The sequence below is a fragment of the Falco punctatus genome, assembly GCF_963210335.1.
Source record: "Falco punctatus genome assembly, chromosome: 14".
Lineage (NCBI taxonomy): Eukaryota > Metazoa > Chordata > Aves > Falconiformes > Falconidae > Falco > Falco punctatus.
This window is the reverse complement of record NC_137594.1, coordinates 7401975-7419928: the sequence shown is the minus strand read 5'-3', so window position 1 is coordinate 7419928 and position 17954 is coordinate 7401975. Positions and strand designations below refer to the sequence as shown.

Below are 17954 nucleotides of genomic sequence, written 5' to 3'. Positions count from 1 at the left end.
GCTACCAGTGCAGGACACAAGCAAAACCATTTTCTGCTTGAGTCTCAACTCATAAAGTATATTAATGTTAAAATATGTAAATGTTTTAGTCTTATTTTGGAAAGAAAAATTTCTCATCTCTTTAATTTACTGTTCTGGAGCAGCCTGAAAGTGAACTCAAAGGAATAATGACCTCCTGGACCTTTCTCTTTAGAAAGCAAAAATATCCCCTAAACCTCTCTTTACCCAGCTTTCGACCCCCCCTTCCCCTCCAAATCAGCAGTTAAACTGCAAAGCTGATCAGTAAAACTTATTATATTGTGCATTAGAAGGAACAGAAGTTATTAACTGATTTTACCTATATCAGTTTTTATAAATATGGAAATGTAGATGGTGGTATAACTACTGTATAGTTACTCTTTTATGAGACTGAATGGTATTTAAGCAGATCATTTTCTCACTAGACTCAGCTTTCTTCAAGTATCAGTTCATTTTTTCAGACATAAGAACTTCAAGAAACCATAAAATCTGTGTAAATTAATAAAACTGTGAACCTGATGCAAGTATATAATGCTTCTATAAAAGTTTTATAGTAAATTGGTTAGACTGTTATTGAATCCACTCAGCACAGATGCTGATGGAAGACTTCCTTTGGTTGCTAATATATTTGACAATGCAAAGTGTATTTATGAGGAAAGAACTCAAACAATATAACTCTTAGATTCTGGTTTTGGTACTAAATATTAATTGCAGTATATTAGTGAAAACACGGGACTGTAAGTTTGGTGGGCTTTTTTCTTTTCTTCAGTGAACCACTAAATCATCTAAATCATCTTCCCTAAAATGAAATGCTCTCTGAAAAGCACACATTGGTGTGATGGCCTACCATGCAGACTCTGCCCATGGTAGGCGGTCCACACCAAGCAGGTCTTGTCTCCCCAGAAGCTAAACCATGTGGTAATAGGTTGAACAAATGCTTTTCAGGTTTGGATTTGAAGCAGGCATTTTAAATTAACAGAAGGTTGCAAATATAGCTTTGAGATGCTTAGATGCGATAATAGTTGATGCTTGTAGTTTCCTTTCTGGTGATCTGATATTCCTTTTCCCAGTAGCAGAAGCTGGTGTTACTGGCTACCTACATGAATATGCTGAGTGCATTATTTATAGAAGAAAAGACTATTTGCAGCAAAGAGGTTTTAGTCTTGATCTAAATGAAAAAGAAATCTTTTAAGTTTAACCACTGTCTGTGTTTCTGTAATAAAAAAGAAAATGTGCAGTATTATAAAAGTTAAATATTTTAAAGCTTTAAGTGTGTCTTCTCCAATGCGTAATGTTGAGCACAGTATTCCTTACATACCCAAAGGAAAGGGAAAAAAAATCTAATAGTTGATGAGTCAGTCATTGAGGAAGAGAGGAATAGGTCACCATTAATTTATGTAGGAGTGAAAACATTTTTTTTTTCCTGTTCCACTCACCTTTTCTTAGAAAGGAAGAAGATGATAAAGGAAATGATTTTTCACTTGGCAGCCACTGAGTCCATGAAGTAGTATGTCAAAAGTAGTCACGTAAAATGACTCAGAAAATGCTGACAACCATTATAAGGTGAGTCTTAAATAAATAAAATAAAAAATATTTTAAAGCACCCTTGTGTATATCAAACTATAACTCAACTCTGAATTAAAGAGAAGCTTCTCTTTTAACAATATAGTCCATAGTCACTTCATATATGTTCCTTTAATTGCTGCCAAAATGTGGACCAGTGAGTGATTTGCTCCAGGTGGCGAGTCTTGGACCTTTAGGTTGAAGATTTCTGTTTGGAACCGCTTTCAGTCAAAGAAGTTGTTTGTTTGTGTGTCACAGATAAGAAGGGATTTTTAAAAATAATTTTCAGAGGTTTGGTGCCCTAATCACGTATCTCAATTCCTTTGTACTTTCACTTTTTAGTCCTTTGGAAATACTAGAGTCCCTTAGTGATTCTAAGCATCCATAACACCGTTCTCGGGTACCTCCCTTTACCTTAGTGTATCTGCTGTGTGGTTTTCCTAGAGCTGTCTAATGCTCTGTTTTACAGTTTTTACTGTGTGACTAAAACAGTTTGCCTAGACTCTAATTTTAACTTTGCTATTATATTACTCTTTCTTCATTCTGTCATTCACTTTTCCCCGCTTGTGTCTGCTTCACACGTTTTCCCAGCCTTTCTCCCACCAGTGAACAATGTTTTTGACCTAAATGCTTGCTTCTTTAGCAAGTACTTTATTGCAGTATCTTACAGATCAAGTACCTATGAATTTTTTTGTATCTTATTTAATGGCAAGTTCAGTATTTGTTTTTCACAGGCTGAAGTGTTAAGTTTTGACATGAAACTCAGAAAAAGAAAAGCCAGAGAAATACTGGATAGCTGAATAGCTGAACAAAAGCTGTATTTTTCACAAAAAGGGGACAAAAGGGGTTTTTGTAATCACTGTTTTTTAAGAATGTATCTCCAATTGCAGCTTGAACTAAGTTACATGTTTTTTCTTCTCTCTTACATTTCATGTGACTCATGCTTTGGAACAAAGCAAGAAACCAAAGTGTGGTCTTATCAACCTAATATACCTTGTGCATGTGAGATAAGACCACATGAGAGTTCAAAAAAGGTATAAAAATTTTAATAAAAATAAATATCTACTTTCTAGGCACATAATTGGCCCACATCATATTTGCCATGATAGCTTGCACTAAGAGACTACTTTAGGAAAAGTAAAAAAACCCAACACTGTGTGTTGGATATGCTTGAAGATAAATAGAGCTGTTGAAAAAGACACTTATACACTTAGACATTTAAGTGCAAGAAGCCACACTTGAGCTTTTAGCATACATGTATGTCTAAACTGTGAAAATGTAAAAGCAAAGGGTATGATTCATAGGGCAACTATTTTTTTCATACCGATTTTTTATTAGAATATGAAGTACAGGAGCTTACTCCAGGTATTCCCCTTGAACTTGATTTAAACCACTGGTAGCTTGCTTACACTAGGAGCTGTGGTATTTTGCCATGTATCATACCCCTCTACTTGTTATTCCTAAATTGCTTGCTTATACCTTGTGATGGGTCCTTCAGTTTCTCATAAATTAATAAGGCATCTGTGAATATTTGCAAGCATGTTTTAGAGCTCTGAATCTGTTCCAATACAGAGACTGGGGAAAAAAAAAAAAAAAAAAAAAAAAGTGGGAGAGCAGATAAAGCAAGATTTCTTTTCCTTAGAATGCTCTTTCAGTATGAAGCAAAATATTATTAATCTAGACTGCCTGCTACTTTCATTTACCATGTAGCTGCTCATGGGATTACAGGCACAAAGGTTTCATAAATTTCAAATGAAATATGAACATTTGTTGTCAAAATACTGTTAAGCTATAAAAGCTCTGCTAGTAGTCGTCCTGCTCTTTTATTGTAACATTTATATCCATGGGCGTTAGTGTGTTCTTGGGTCTGAAGGGGAATTTTTTTTCCCTCTTTATTTTTTTTCACATGATTTTCATCCAGGTGACAGATAACGAGGCAGGGGATAGGAAAAGGCATACTTCTACTTATTTTTCAGACTATGGCAGAGCCTTTCTGTAATTATGTGGCATTGCAAGGACCTTATCTAAGTAAGTGTAGCACCTTAGATGCAATTTAGCATCTAGATGCTTGGAGAGGTTGGCATAACTTCCCCCCCCCAAAAAAAAAAAAAAAAAAGGCAGAAAAGCAGCAGTGTAGCAGTGTGGCTGACCTGTCTGCTTCCTTTCTTTCTTTGTGCAGTATTCGGTCTAGTGGTGCCATTTGACATAGCACTGTCATAGAGGCATGGGAGAAATAAAAGATAAGGGACGGTTGTACCTCTTCTCTGCTGCTTAATGCATGGGTGTTTATAGAGTCATCTAGCTGTGGCACTAAACTTTTACCTATGTGAGCAAAACCTGTCCAACTTAATAGTCAATAGGCTTCTTTATGGGAATAATATTGTGCATAAATTGTAGTGTTCAACTCTACCTGAAATTATAGGGAGCTTCTTCAATGTACAGATACAGAAATGTTAAATGAGTCTGTTCAGAAGTCCAAATACAGAAGTCCCTGGTTTTAGATATCCAAAGTAGAAAATTTTGTTCATAACGTAGCATTAAAAATGGGCTAAAGGATTCAGATTCTACTTTAATAACACATACCACTTACAGTACTATAATCAATACAGTTTGCTTAGGATTTTTATTAGAAGATATGTATAGGGTGCTAAAATAGTCATTCATTCTTTGTCCAAGGTATAAAGAGGGTTTCTATACTGTGAAAAACGATTATGACATGTTAAAACTGTGTAATAGTAAGCAGACACTTTTCAGTGCTGATGGGTGAATTCTGGAAATGCTCTATTTATTTTCCCTCTATTGACTAGTTGCATTCAGGCAAGACTGCCAGTGCATTGACTTGGAAAACAACTGAGACTGAACAATTTCAAACCATTGACATTATACTGCTTCATTTGTGAACTGCATTGCTTCTGCATGCACCAGTTACTTTTTTATGGAGTGCTTGCATGTTTAGGAAGCTTTCAAAAAAGGAGAGGTGTAAGCTAGCTTAGAAAGCAAGCTGTCCATTTTATCAATTTTATGTTTATAAGACCACCAAATAAAAAAGACTGGCAATTTAAAAAACAGAACCATGTAGCAATTCATAGGTCTGCTCTGCATGCATTTTGATGTTCTATTTTTTTAAAAAAAGGGAAGAAAAGGAAAAGTTTATGGGTATAAAATTTCTCCACAGAGAATATTTTCAGCTCTTGAAACAATATAATTTCCAGCTGCTACCTTCGATGCAACTTTTACAAAGTCTTTTGTAATACCATTGTATAGAAAAATGAATGAGAAATTAATTTGCACCTGAGATTTAATTTGTGTCTCTGACTGTCTGTCTCCATCACACTGATCAAGATTCTTTGTTACCAATTCCCATCCCTTCTTACCAGCGTCTCTGCTATACTGGCTCTACTGCTATACCAGTGTTAGCTTTGTCTAGGAAAAGACTGTTATTGTGAGGAGGACCAGTATTTGCTTCCATTGAGATCTGAAATAGGACTATTCACTGGTAACTGAATTTCCATATAAGCAGCAGAATGTCAGGGCTGTGTCCTGCACAAAAAAGGGAGCAGGATGTGAGCTGTCCTGGTTACAGCTGTGCAGGGAGCTTAACCCCTTGCGTGGCCGCCTATAGACTCATCACGGGTTAGTCAAAGTGACCAGTTTCTAAACGACGGTGCCTGATGTTTATTCATAATTATTCCCACATCCGATCTGTTAATTAAGGAAGAAAAAGGGGAAAAAAAATCCTCCTACTGAGGATATACCTCAGGGAACCTGTGGCCTCTGAAATCTCTACTGAGGGCTACCCTTTTCCTAGACTAAGTCAAGAGAAGCAATGCAATCAGAACATTGTAAAAAAGGACAGAGAAATACTGCTCCTTCTTTCTTCAGACAAAGACAAGGCAAAGTCACACAGCTTCTGGCTCCTGCAGCAGCCAGCAGCATTGATAGAAGCAGCTAAAAGTACATGTGTTTGTGCCCACACTGAACCCGCAGCATCCCCTGCTCCTCTCAGTGATTTGTTGTAGGTGTAGATGTTTGTAATTTAGGAAATAATTCTGCTTATCTTGTTTATGATGATGCATAGGAGCACTTCACACTCTCCTAGCTGCATCACTTGTCTCCTGCTAAGCAGAATGAAGTACAGTGCTAGGTGGAGAAGAAAACCGGAATATGTTTCTTTGTAGCCCAGTAAACAATGTGATTCCTTACACACCTGAGGGAGACTCCTACTGTGTAAAAGCGATCTTGTCTATTCACCTTCTTGAGCGAAGACGTGTTTTTACTATAGCGTCGGTTTTACACCCTAAGTACTTGACTGAGTGCTTATGCTGTGTAGACATTTTGCCTTCTGTTGTATGTAATGCATAATCTTGAAGCTTGTTTTTCTTAAGAGAACGTGAACCATTTGGTTATCATATACCCATTTTAAAAAGTACCAGGGATCTTTAAAAGACAGATTATGAACTTAGTTCCCAGCTGAACTTACTGCCTCTGGCCAAAAATGAGAATACTGCCAACTTGATCAAAATGGAAGTTCGTGATATGATGACTGTGGTTCCAGCTGCTCAGACTTTTCACTTCATTATGAGATACAGAAATATTTAAACGCTGCCATACAGAAACCTCAAAATGTGTTATCTTTTCATTAACTTAACTGGCTACCTGTGAATGATTTTCATATCATAACTGTTGATATCAGTTATTCTTTGCGTAAGAAAGATGGAGCCCACCTATTTGTGTAGAGGCTGGAATTCCTCATATTTGCTTTTCACTTCAGCCACAGCCTCCTTTTTCCTGTGGAAGGGAATGCGGGCACAGGAGCATAAAGAGCTGTGATGTGCTTTGCTAGGTTCTCGGCTTTGCAGCACTGGGGGTGTTGCAGGGCATGCTTTGCCACAGACCTGTGCCACAGCGGGGACACAGCCACCACGTGCTTCAGACGCACATCATGCACTGATATTCTTTCATATTTTGTTGAAGACATTGCCTTTTTGTAGTCAAAAGTTGCGGCTTTCTGTCAGGAAAAAAAAAAAGCTGAGGAGCTTTCATAAGCTCATCAGCTGCATTTCATGGATGGCATCTGATACACTGCTAACGATCGGATGTTGCATCTTGTTTCCAAATTGCTGACATAACCCACCTCAGGGCTAACTTGGATCTACATACTGGGAGAGCCACTGGAGAAATCTACTGCATTCAAAGATCAAACTTTATGTAGCTTTTGGCACTAGATACTAAAATAACATAATAGGTTTGTGTTTTTTCAATACGGATGAAAATGCATGAAACACAGCCTTGATGTAATTTGGTGTGGTTCTGTGACTGCTTGTGGGTTTGAATTTGCCTAGATGGGGTCTATGTGTGAGTCATTCTTGACCCTGAAGGGATTTTCCCGGTGGTCAAGGCACAACTGACTATTCACATCTGTGCTTCTCCTGTGGTTAATGCCCTTAAAGGTGTAGGTTTTAAGAATTAACATCAATTTGGGGCTTTTTCTTTTTAAAATTTTATCGAGAAAAGGAAATGAAGAATCTCAGTGCTGTCATTGAGAAAATGTATTATCTCAGAAAAATGTGCTGTAGACTGTAACTCTCACCATATGGCTCTTGCTTCATCAGTTTAAGAGAACTGTTTGTGAAATCATGGGCTTGTTTTCTTCTTCCTGTTTTCTGATATTGCCCAGATGTATTTCAGTGCTTCCAAATATTTATAGTCTGATATCCTCCCTCGTGAACTTCTCAAACACATTATAATGGCTTAAGAAACAAAGGCCGTTAGAGAAAGAAAGGGCAGGCATGAACTGAAAGGCAAATAACATCTTAAAATATGTAGAGGTAGGCTGTAAGTGTGATTGGTTCACTGGGGTGCTCTTTTGAAATATGAAGATAAACTGCCCCTTTGACCTCTTATGGAGTTATGTAATTATTTGGGAAGGTTTATCTCTGTGTCATTTCACAGTTTTCTCCTGTTAGTGCCACTCTCTTACTTCACATTAGAAAAAAAGAATAAAAAAGCAAGCAAGCAAGCAAGAAAAAGCCCTCTCTGGCTGGTTATCTGAATGTGGAATCCGCTGCTGAAAAGACCCTGGCCCTCCTGTTAACACAATACTTTTATCCGGTAATCACAGCCTGCGGGAGACAAAATAACAATTCATCTGGAAAACGAGATTAACTCATTTAAGTTAGGCAGTGATCACAGAGAGAAACACGTTGGTGTTATCTGTCTGAACGAAAGCATACAGATTGGAGGGCCATTCCGGTTCAGAGGGTCCATGTAGCAGGCCCAGCTTGTTGAAAGTAATTGGACCCTGTCAGAGTATGCCTTTGTGAGATATGGATATTACAATGGAATTCTATTAATCTCTGACAAATCCCCTCTCATCTGATAAAGGCTGTATACCTCTGCTCTTCATTACAACTCGCTCATCACTTTTATGTGTGTACTGGTGGGCGCTGAGCCTCCGTGGCTGTGTCACAGGTGAAAAGCAGCATTGCCCCTTTTTGGGGTCTTTTAATCTCTATAGTGATTTGACTGCAGTGCTGCTGCTTATTGATTTGGTCACATTTCTTACGACGTTTTTGTTTAGGTTATTTTCAGGGAAAAGCCAGGCTTTTTTTCTGCTTAGGCATCCTAGATACTTTTGTTTTCTTGCGTGTACCAGAGGTATCATTGATGAACGGAGACTGAAATAACACCTTTTTTACAGCCTCTGTATTTGTTATCTAGTCTGGGTTTTGATGCAGAAAGTTACAGAGCCACTAGAACTCTTACAAATACATCTGTGTTTAAAATTGTGTATATTCAGATCGTTGGAAGAACAGAAGATAATTTGGAGATGTTTTGGAGCACTCACCATTGTTTGTCACTGTTTCTCAAGGCACTAGCACTCTGGGGCCCCGCTTCATGATTTAACCTCCTAAATTATTCTGTAGTAGCAGCAACTGTAGTAAGACCCGGAGCAAAAACTGTGGGTAAGATGTGGCAAGTTAGTTTGAGAATGAGAGGAAAGAGGAGTTACGTTAGTCAGTATTACTTTATTTATGTCACTATTTTCTTAGGTATAATTCTTTAACAGTTTAGTTGTAATTGTTTCTGCTTCCTAGGGGTGTGTGTTGTCATCCTAGCTTAAATTTGCCTTATTTTTCCTGAGTGTCACAACATATTATCTGGAATAGCTGTATTCTGAAGAATATTATGCAATTCCAAAAGGCTTTGCCAGGGTAAGCCTGAGAAAGTTGTATAGAATGAAGGTAGAACAGAATGCCATTTCTTTCATGCACTGACGTAAATAAATACAGCATCTGGTCAAGAGGAACTGAAGAATCCAGGTATATGTCTGCTTCCATGGTGTCACCCATCACTAAAGGGAAAGGCAGCTCATGGGTGGAGGTGCTTGAAGGCAACTGTGGAACTGTGAATTGCAAGGGTCTTCCTCGCTCAGACACAGTTGTCTAGAAGGTTTTGCCTTCTTAACAGGAGAAGATCAACAGCAAGGCCTCATCCCTGTTTGTAAACACCTATATCTGACTATGCTGAGCAGAAGATACTTTCTTCATAGAAATAGGATGCTTTCTTGTCCTTCCCTAAGAGTGGCCACACAGCTGCAGTCCAGCTGTACATGCCTAGGGAAGAGTCATTTGTAGTAATGTTGGTAGGAAGATTTTGACAATGTTATTTTAAAAAATCAAATTAAATGTTGACTCAGAGTTGTTCTGTTAGCAAGTTGGACTTCATCTTTGCCACTAATACACACAACTGAGATACATACAAGCATATGTAAGAATGATTGAAAGTATTGAAAATGCTTTTAGCATTTAAGTCTCCTGTCATTAGATATATCATTTTACTTGGGGGGGGGGGGGATATTAATTTCTTAGATATAAACACGAAAAGATTTCTGGTAGGTTATATTTCCTGAAATGTTATGCAGTATTGCTTTTAATAAATGTTCAAAAATTCATAAGTCATTTTTCATGCTAAAAATATCCATCTGCTTTCACCAAAAGTTACAGTGCAGCAAAACCACATAGATTTCTGATGCCTTTCCTGAAGTAGACTGAGAAAGATTTAAAAAGTCAAATGCATCCACCCCATATCATCTTAAAACATAACCTTTGCAATATACCTAAGTCTCCTTCATGGTATCGTACACATATTTAGCAATAGAGAGGAAGAGACAGTGTAAAAGCATTCAGATAAGTTAGATGGAGTTTGGCATTAATAGTTGAAATATCAGTTAGCAAGGGGTATAATAACATTTTAGTTTCTGGCTTATAATTATCATAATACTATCTTTCAAAATTCTACTCATTCACTCACCCCAGGTGAGTAATTTTCTTTAGTAACTGAGGAAATGTCACCAGGTTGTTTTTTTGGTTTGGGCTTTTTATTATTGTCTGTCTTCATGGCAAATGCAGGTAATAGATCTGGTATCTAGGCTGCTAAATTTTCCTAATGATTTGGGGTAATATGGAATCTGAAAGACTTTGAATCATCATATGGACTCCAAAGTAAACATCAGAGCCTGAAAGATGCCTGTGAAGTTTGGGGAGTAAGCATAAAAGAAATAAAATACTGGTTTCTACTTTTCCAATAAAACTAATCAGACTAAACACAAAGAAGCCAAGTAAAGCTCAAATTAATTATGTCACGTAACACTTTTTTCCAAAAATTTACGCTTTCTGGTACAAGGGCAAATGCTGAAAGTAAATATAGTCCGAAGTGATGGCTACGCCATGTGAGCCTGGAGGATGGTGAGGCCTTTAAAGCCATTACACATGGGCTGAAAGGAAGAAATGAGTATTGTTTTTATTCAGTTGAATGGGAAATTCTGGAGAGAAGGCTGGATGGGGCTGTACAGGGTTGCTGCCTGAACAAACACACACAAGAATTGTATGATGGCACTTGGTCTGCCATACCCATCTTGGTCACAAAACCAAAAATTAAAAAAAAGATGATCACATTTAAAAATAAACACCTTTTTTAAAATCTTGATTTAGTTTTTAATAGAAGTCTTGGGCAATATTCACCAAGATCTTTCAAAGTTAAAAAGAACTTCATAGAGTAATGATGAAGTGTAACCTGTCAGCTTTTCACAGGTGTCAGTGCTTACAGAAAGCTGGTGCAGATGGATCCAGTCTCCTATGTCAGTTAACAGGATCACTTCTTAAAAAAATACTGAATTGTAAAGCATTTTCAACATTTGCTTATTATTTCATTGTTTAAATCTTTCCATTACAGTGTCATATGTGGAAATTCAATCTTTGGCTATCTTCCATATTATATCCTCAGCTAACACTGAGCAAGATAGTCATACAATGCATTTGAGAATACATGCTTCATAACTTGGAGTGAACCACACTCTTTATTTTTCAGGCACAGTAAGTTGCCTTATCTCTAATATTAAAATACTGTATGTTTTAGCTTTACTTTCACTTCAAGTGCTTTAATGGCAAGGAGATTATAAATGTTAATATAATGGCATTTTTTCCTGTGAAGACACAATGATATAAAACTGTTAGGCTGCAAACATTTTTCACTTTACAGAAAGTGATTTGAAATACAGCTTTTATTTTGTCTCCATATATATATATATATATATGTATAGTGAATATATGAACCATTCAGTTTAGTTTCTCTTTTCTATGAATGCCCTAGATATTATTGGGTATGGTAATTGTGTTTCCAATTTTTAAATAATTATGTCATTGTGCAGATGTTGTTCAGTGTGCTGTATTCATTTGTGTGTTATAAGTACTCTATGAGAGATAAATAGGGAGTGTTTTTAGTATGCTTCTTTATATTCTCACATACATGGACTTACAGGTACAGACCATCCAGCTCAAAGCTTCACAGATTTCAGTCTAAGAGAGTTGGGTATTGCACTTACAGTTTACTTGCCCCCAAATTTATTTTTGGTGTTTGATTTTATAATCTTGTTAGTTAGAATTTATTTTGCAAGCTTTATTCTTAGCTGATCTGAAGAAGATCACTATGTAGCTTAAAAAGTCCATCAGGATCAGTCTCTTTTGTTGGTTACTGCTTAAATTTGCCTGCTGTCCTCACAAACTGGTAAATTAAGGACGACTTTCTGCTATAGGACAAATGTCTCCCTGGCTTTTACTCAAGTAATTGGTGGCCATGTTCAAATCCAAAGGGAGAACCTACAAACATTGAATAAAATCAAATTTCCATATTCAGCCAGGAGGAAGTGTACAGTGAATAAGCAAATTCAAAATAATTTTACTAAGGGCTTGGCTTTGCAAAGAGATTTCTTTGCTACTATAGGATAAGGGTTTTAATAAACTGAGAATCTATATATAGGGTACTTCCTGATAAGGGCTATATTCTCTTCTTGAGGTTAGCCTTTTTTTTCTTGCAAATTTGCCCTAGGATTAGCTTTTATTTTATTTACCCATAGTCAGGTATTTCAATGTGCCACCTCACCCCCTTTATCAGCCATAGTCAGATACCACAACACAGTTTTATTTGTGCAAGGCCCTGATACAGCAGTCAAGCCAAACGTAGACACGGATAATCTAATAGGAATTTATGGATTACAGCTAGTTTTGTCAAAGTTGTTAAACTACCTGGAATTTATACCAGAAATCAAAGTATGGGCCTGACATTCCATTAACATAGTCTGTGGTCAATTTTTATTTTCAGCTGGTACATCATGAGAAGTTCTAGGCTTGCTAGAAAACCTGAAGATAAATACCTTTGTAAGGCTGATGAGAACAGCCAATACTGCAATTGTTTCATATATAACTTCTTTTAAAATCCATGTGAGCTTTGTAAGTACAGTTTCCAGCCTACAGTACCTTCACAGAGTATCCAGCATGATAGTTTGGTACAGAGCAGTTAAAGTTTGACCATCATACATGATTGGAGTATTATAAGGGATGTTGGTCTGTTAAAAATGCAGTGATGGAATCATACAAATTTTAATTCAAAACCTGAGGGGACATGGCATTGTTTTAACATACTAGCAAAAGGACCTTTTAAATGTGATAATGTGATTATTTTTATAATGTAGTTCCATTGCAGTAGTTTTAATATGTATATGGTGGCAATACACATAGTTTAACAAATATAATCAGTACCTACGAAAAATAAAAAAAATAAATGCACATAGTAAGAGGCTGTCTAAATGTATTTGAAGCCAATTTTGTATTATTTTTTGTTGGGAGTACATCAATCAAATATTTATTTACAGGGACTTTTTTCCACTGGAAGAGTGTATGTGTGCGTGTACCTTAGTTGTTCTTGATTTTGTTCATTTTAAGCACGTTTTCACTAAAGTGTTCTTCTTCAAGCTATTCTCAATTCAATTTGAAGTGAAAGGTTTCTGAGTTTGGGTAATTTACATATAAAAGCTTTACTGTACATTTTATAAAATTACTGTGTTCAGAAAACACCATTTCTATTTAACAATATCGTTATTCCACAAGCTGAGTTGCTTTCCTTGCTGTCTCTTGCTTTTACTAACAGTATTTGTTCTTGTCTTAATTTTAAATTGTTAGTGCCTGAAGATGTATAACTTACCCCTTTTCTCTCCTGCTATACTGAAGTGACTAGGGACCTCCTGTGATATGTGATGTAAGAAGATTAAAAATGTTTCTTTTGTCAAGGTAAGAGTGACATGCGCACAATTCTTTTGAGACTCTCCTCTTTTATTTAAGTAAGTGATAATTGTTGATGGCAAATTCTAACTAAAAATCATTGCACTTCGTACTGAATTTTAAAATAAGTCTTTGCTTTTTATTGTTTTCTGTTTAATCCCTAGCAACCGGTTCCTGAGCCTCTGAATAGTCTATCATATCCTGTTTTAGAGGAATATAGGAACATGTGCAATATTTACAAATAACAGCATTGTAAAGAGAGGTGGCTGAGGCTAGTTCTGGTTGGGCCACGCATCAAAATGACATCTGACTATATAAAGGTACACAGAGAAATGTGATGGTATTAAAAGGTAATGCTCTACTAGAAATGTGCATTTTAATTGTTCAGGAATTAGTGTATAAAGTTTCTCCAGCTGCATTACAAACCAGTTTGTAATGATTTCCTCTTTTATACAGTAATTAATTCTTTTTGAGGACAATAAGTATCTGTTGTAAAGAAGATCCATGATGTGGGTTTAGTTTTAATATTCTGTTCTTAGGAAACATTGAGTAAAAGCTTTATTTTTTATGTCAAGACTACTCATTGCTGGATCTTTTTCCTAGAGCAATAAGCAAATGCCAAATAATGTTTGCTGACAAATGGAAGAGTTTGTACTTTGCAGAGTTGTGCTTATCACCACTGCAATTATGCATAATCTTATGAAAAATTTTAGATGAAGGTTACTAGTGCTCAGGTAGTACTCAGAATGTTCAATTGCCATTTAGACTAAGATAATCAGAAACGCCACTTTGTAGCTATGTACAGCAATAGCAGTTGCTATAAACGTTCTGGGGTTCATACACAGCTGCCAAAATGCTATTAAATATGAAGATTTTTGAACCTAAAAGGACTTTAATAGGATTTAGACATATATTTTAGAGTCTTTAGAGTGATTTATTTATTTGGTTTGGTTTGCAGAATTAAAAGCATATGAGATCAATTTTGAACTTTTTTATCAGATTTCAAAATGAAACTTATCCAGTGGTCTGCATTTATACATTTGAAGAAGATCTCAGTGCAGTTATCAGATGGAGTGATGATGTTTCCCTTAAACAAGGAGCAGCACTTTTCTGCATTAAAATCTCTTTACATGCAGGTTTTCTCATAAAATGGAAATTGCCTTTGCGTGTTTTTAATCCATTCAGTTACTGAGTTATTTATTTACCTCTAGTTTTAAGGAGGGGAGTGGGGTTTGGTATCAAGAGAAGTATGCTAAGAAGTGGAGACAGATGATATCTTAGTATTCTGCAACTTGTACCATTGCCCCCACCAACTATTCCTTCTTGTCTGATGGTAACCCTCTGCCCCAAAGAACCACAAACTTTCTGCTCTCTGTAATTCTATTGTCTTAGTTGCTGAAACAGCATCTATATATTTTATTTTTTCAGAGAAACTCTAGTAGAGTAACAGAGGGCCTCATTAAGGGCATATGTTATCTTAGTTCATATTTTATTCTGATTTTTAAGAGTGCTTCAACAGAAGGGATTAAGTGAGAAAAGAACAGACCATCTTTTTTTTACTGCTCTTCTGTACCAATTGCTCCCAGTGTCAGAAATACCCCATGATTACTGCTGTGCAAAGCTTTGCAATATGTTTGGTGCAACCACATTTGGCAGTGATTCACAAGTCATTCCAAATACAATTTCACAGCAAATCCTAATGTAGCCTGACAATAAAAAACATTGTAAACACCATACAGGGTGAGACCGCCTTTGTGCTGATAAATATTTCCTTAACATTTAGATGTAGATGCTGTGCTTGCTTTATTTAAATACAAGTGTTTCTGTAATGCCATAAAAAAGACGTACTGTGGGTGTAGGGGACTGGCAAGTTATGAAAGAGCAAAAACCTGCAAGTTTTGGTAGAAGTGTCCTGGGAGACATTTTGCTTCTCTGAGCCTACCTGAAGTTTGCTGTGATGATGTGTGACTGGGTATTGTGTTACTCTGGACTCAGGAGTCTGTGGAAGATGCTTTTGTTATTTTTATCATGATGCCCATGTCCTACCAGGATATTACAAGCTAAAACCATGAATTTTATTGCAAAGACATTCTCAGAGCAAGGAAGTGCTTTGCCTTTTCACATTGCATTGCTGCAAAGCAGTGTTCTCCCTTGTTATCCCTGAAATGATTCTGCCATATTTGCAGGATGATTGTTGGATCAGTTATTAATGTAAATAGCACTGCCGTAAATATAGTGACACCGTGCTTTGCAATGCAGGTAGCTGGAATAAAACCAGTTGTTTGGAAGCTATGTGAAGAATCAAGCTTTACTGTATTTTTGGCCATAGGGTTTGTCTCTTGTAAGCACGACGTTTGGTGTGCCTCTGGGGCTGAAGGTAGTACAGGCCATGCTCCTGCATGAGGGAGCTGATGGGTGCACCTATATTTGGAACTCATAAGCTGCAAAGTTGCAATGGCTGAGCCTAAACACAGAGCTGTTGAGCTTTTGGGTTTGTTGAGGTTTTTTTTTCCTCTCCCTCCTCCCATAGCAGAATAAGAAAGTTTTATATCTGGCTGAGGGATGGTGAGAAGGAGGAGGGAAGGAAATGGAGGGAAGAGCAATAAATCACTATTTATAGCATTACAAAGATAAGTGAGTCATCTTTATTTTAGTGCTAGTTTAAGAAAATGTTGCAATTGTCTGGTATTATTGGTAACACATCTTTTTTCTAATGTAACCCACTTGACTGGGATGTGCAAGCCTCAGGAGTACTCTCTCTTATCTGGTAGTTAGTGCTGTGGCTAATATTTTACTATCACCGTTAATTAGAGATTTGGGAGGGTAACTGGCACAGTGATCTGGTGCCTTCCTGTTCTCGAGGATAACAGATTAAAGCAGTGAACAACAGAAGGGCAAAATGTCCCCCTCCTACAGCCAACTCAAATACCTTTAGAGAGGAGCTGAGAGAGAAAGGAACTCCAGCAAATCTTTTGCATATTGAGAGCAATGTAGTGCAAGCTTTCTGCAGCAGTGAGGTCTGGATTGTATTTGGTTGGCTTCTGTAAAACTAAGAATTAAACATGTGCCTGTAGAAAGAAAATCAGACTGATTCTACAAAATTTTCTTTCACATTTCCTATATACTGTTCAAACTAAGGCCACTTTTTTTGTGTTTCCTGGAGGCATGCCAAAATGCATCAAAATACCCTCTGCTATGACTTGTCAGAAACACCAGTGACCACAGTACCATTGCCAAGGGCTCCTCCTTGGTGCGTCCTGGGAATAAGAAGTAGAGGGAGGAAAGAGAAATGTCCTGTAGGTCTTCCTTAGTCTTGGGAGCTCATAGGAGCTGTACAGGGCATTGCTGATGCTGCTGGGGGACAAGCAGTCCATAGCTTGGAAAAATTGGTGCTTCCTTCCCTGGAATAAGAAATAGGATAGCTGTATATTTTTCCCTGATTTGCTGCCAGTGTACTGGTGAATTGGACATCTGTTTCATCTCCACATCTTTTTCCTTGTTCATAGTGAGAGATAGCAATATTGAACTCTTTTTTTTTTTTTTTTTTTTTTTTTTTAAAGCATTGTACGTTAAAAGCTCCATATGTAATTAAAATTGTGTTGTCAACAATAATTCTACATATAGATGATATTTTTAGCCATTTTCAGCCTTTTCAACTAGCATGCTTGTCAAATTCCCTCTTTAGTAAGTAGAAATATCCCATTTGTACTCTTAAATTCATTGCTGTAGGAAGGTTTGAGAAAGTGCAGGTAGTCTTATTCCTATCCCTGGGGTTTAATTGTGTCTATTTGTTTTTAATGTACAGATAAATAGTAGTTAAGGATTAACTCTATTCAAATTTGTTTCACTACTCCATTATAGTGGTGTTGCAACTGCTCTTGATGTTCCCCTTCACTGTCCAAACCTAATTTTGTAAATTTTTAGGAAAACGATGAGGTAATAAATCTTAGCTACCAGACACATGAGCAGGCTAAATTATCCCATGGAGAAGTTGCTTATTTGAATCATGTCCAGGACTTGAGGAACCTGATCTGAAACTATCCAAGGCCAAGGAATACTAATTTCAATATATAACGTGATATCTATGCCTTTTTAATCCTGGAGAGCACATCAGAAAAGAAGCTTTTTTTCTGGAGTTGTGGCTATGGACAAGACTGTGCAGAGATAGCTTCTTTTAAAATGTCATTGCTTCTTACATTTTTATTTTACCTCTAGCTTTGTATCCTCATTGACTGGATCTAAAGTGCTGCTGATCCTTTACCATCAGTAATGTGGTTGGTTGAGAATGCACCCTGTGTTTCTGTTCCTACGGCTATCAGTCAGTATATCCTGTTTCTGACAGACAGTATTCACTTGTAAGTTGTAAACTTTAGAAGAAACTTGCATGAGGGCTTCCAAATTTGGGGAAAACAAAATAAAATCTAAAATTTTTCTCCCCTTGGTTTGCTTTAAAACCAAGATATCTTAATCTTTATTTACCTGATGTTTTATGTAATTGATTTGCTTGTCACAAACCTAATATGAACTAATAAAATTAATAAAATTTCTAAAGTCATCATCTGTTTTCAGCAGATATTATGCAGTAGGAATATGTCATCTACAGAAGATCAGTATATACATTTGGCATGTCTAAGAAATAATTAATCACAATTATGGACAATTGAATTATGGATACACAAAGACTGAAGGAAGAGTAGAGCACAGATAGTCTCAGAAAATCTACTCATGCAAATGGTGAAAAAGGGCAGGAGGGAGAGG

The 17954-nt window shown here is 36.8% G+C and overlaps 1 protein-coding gene across 5 annotated transcripts in view; it reads left to right on the top strand.

Moving 5' to 3' along the window:
- Positions 1-17954, top strand: part of WWOX (WW domain containing oxidoreductase) — a 550369-nt gene that overhangs the window by 271080 nt on the left and 261335 nt on the right. The window lies entirely within an intron of this gene.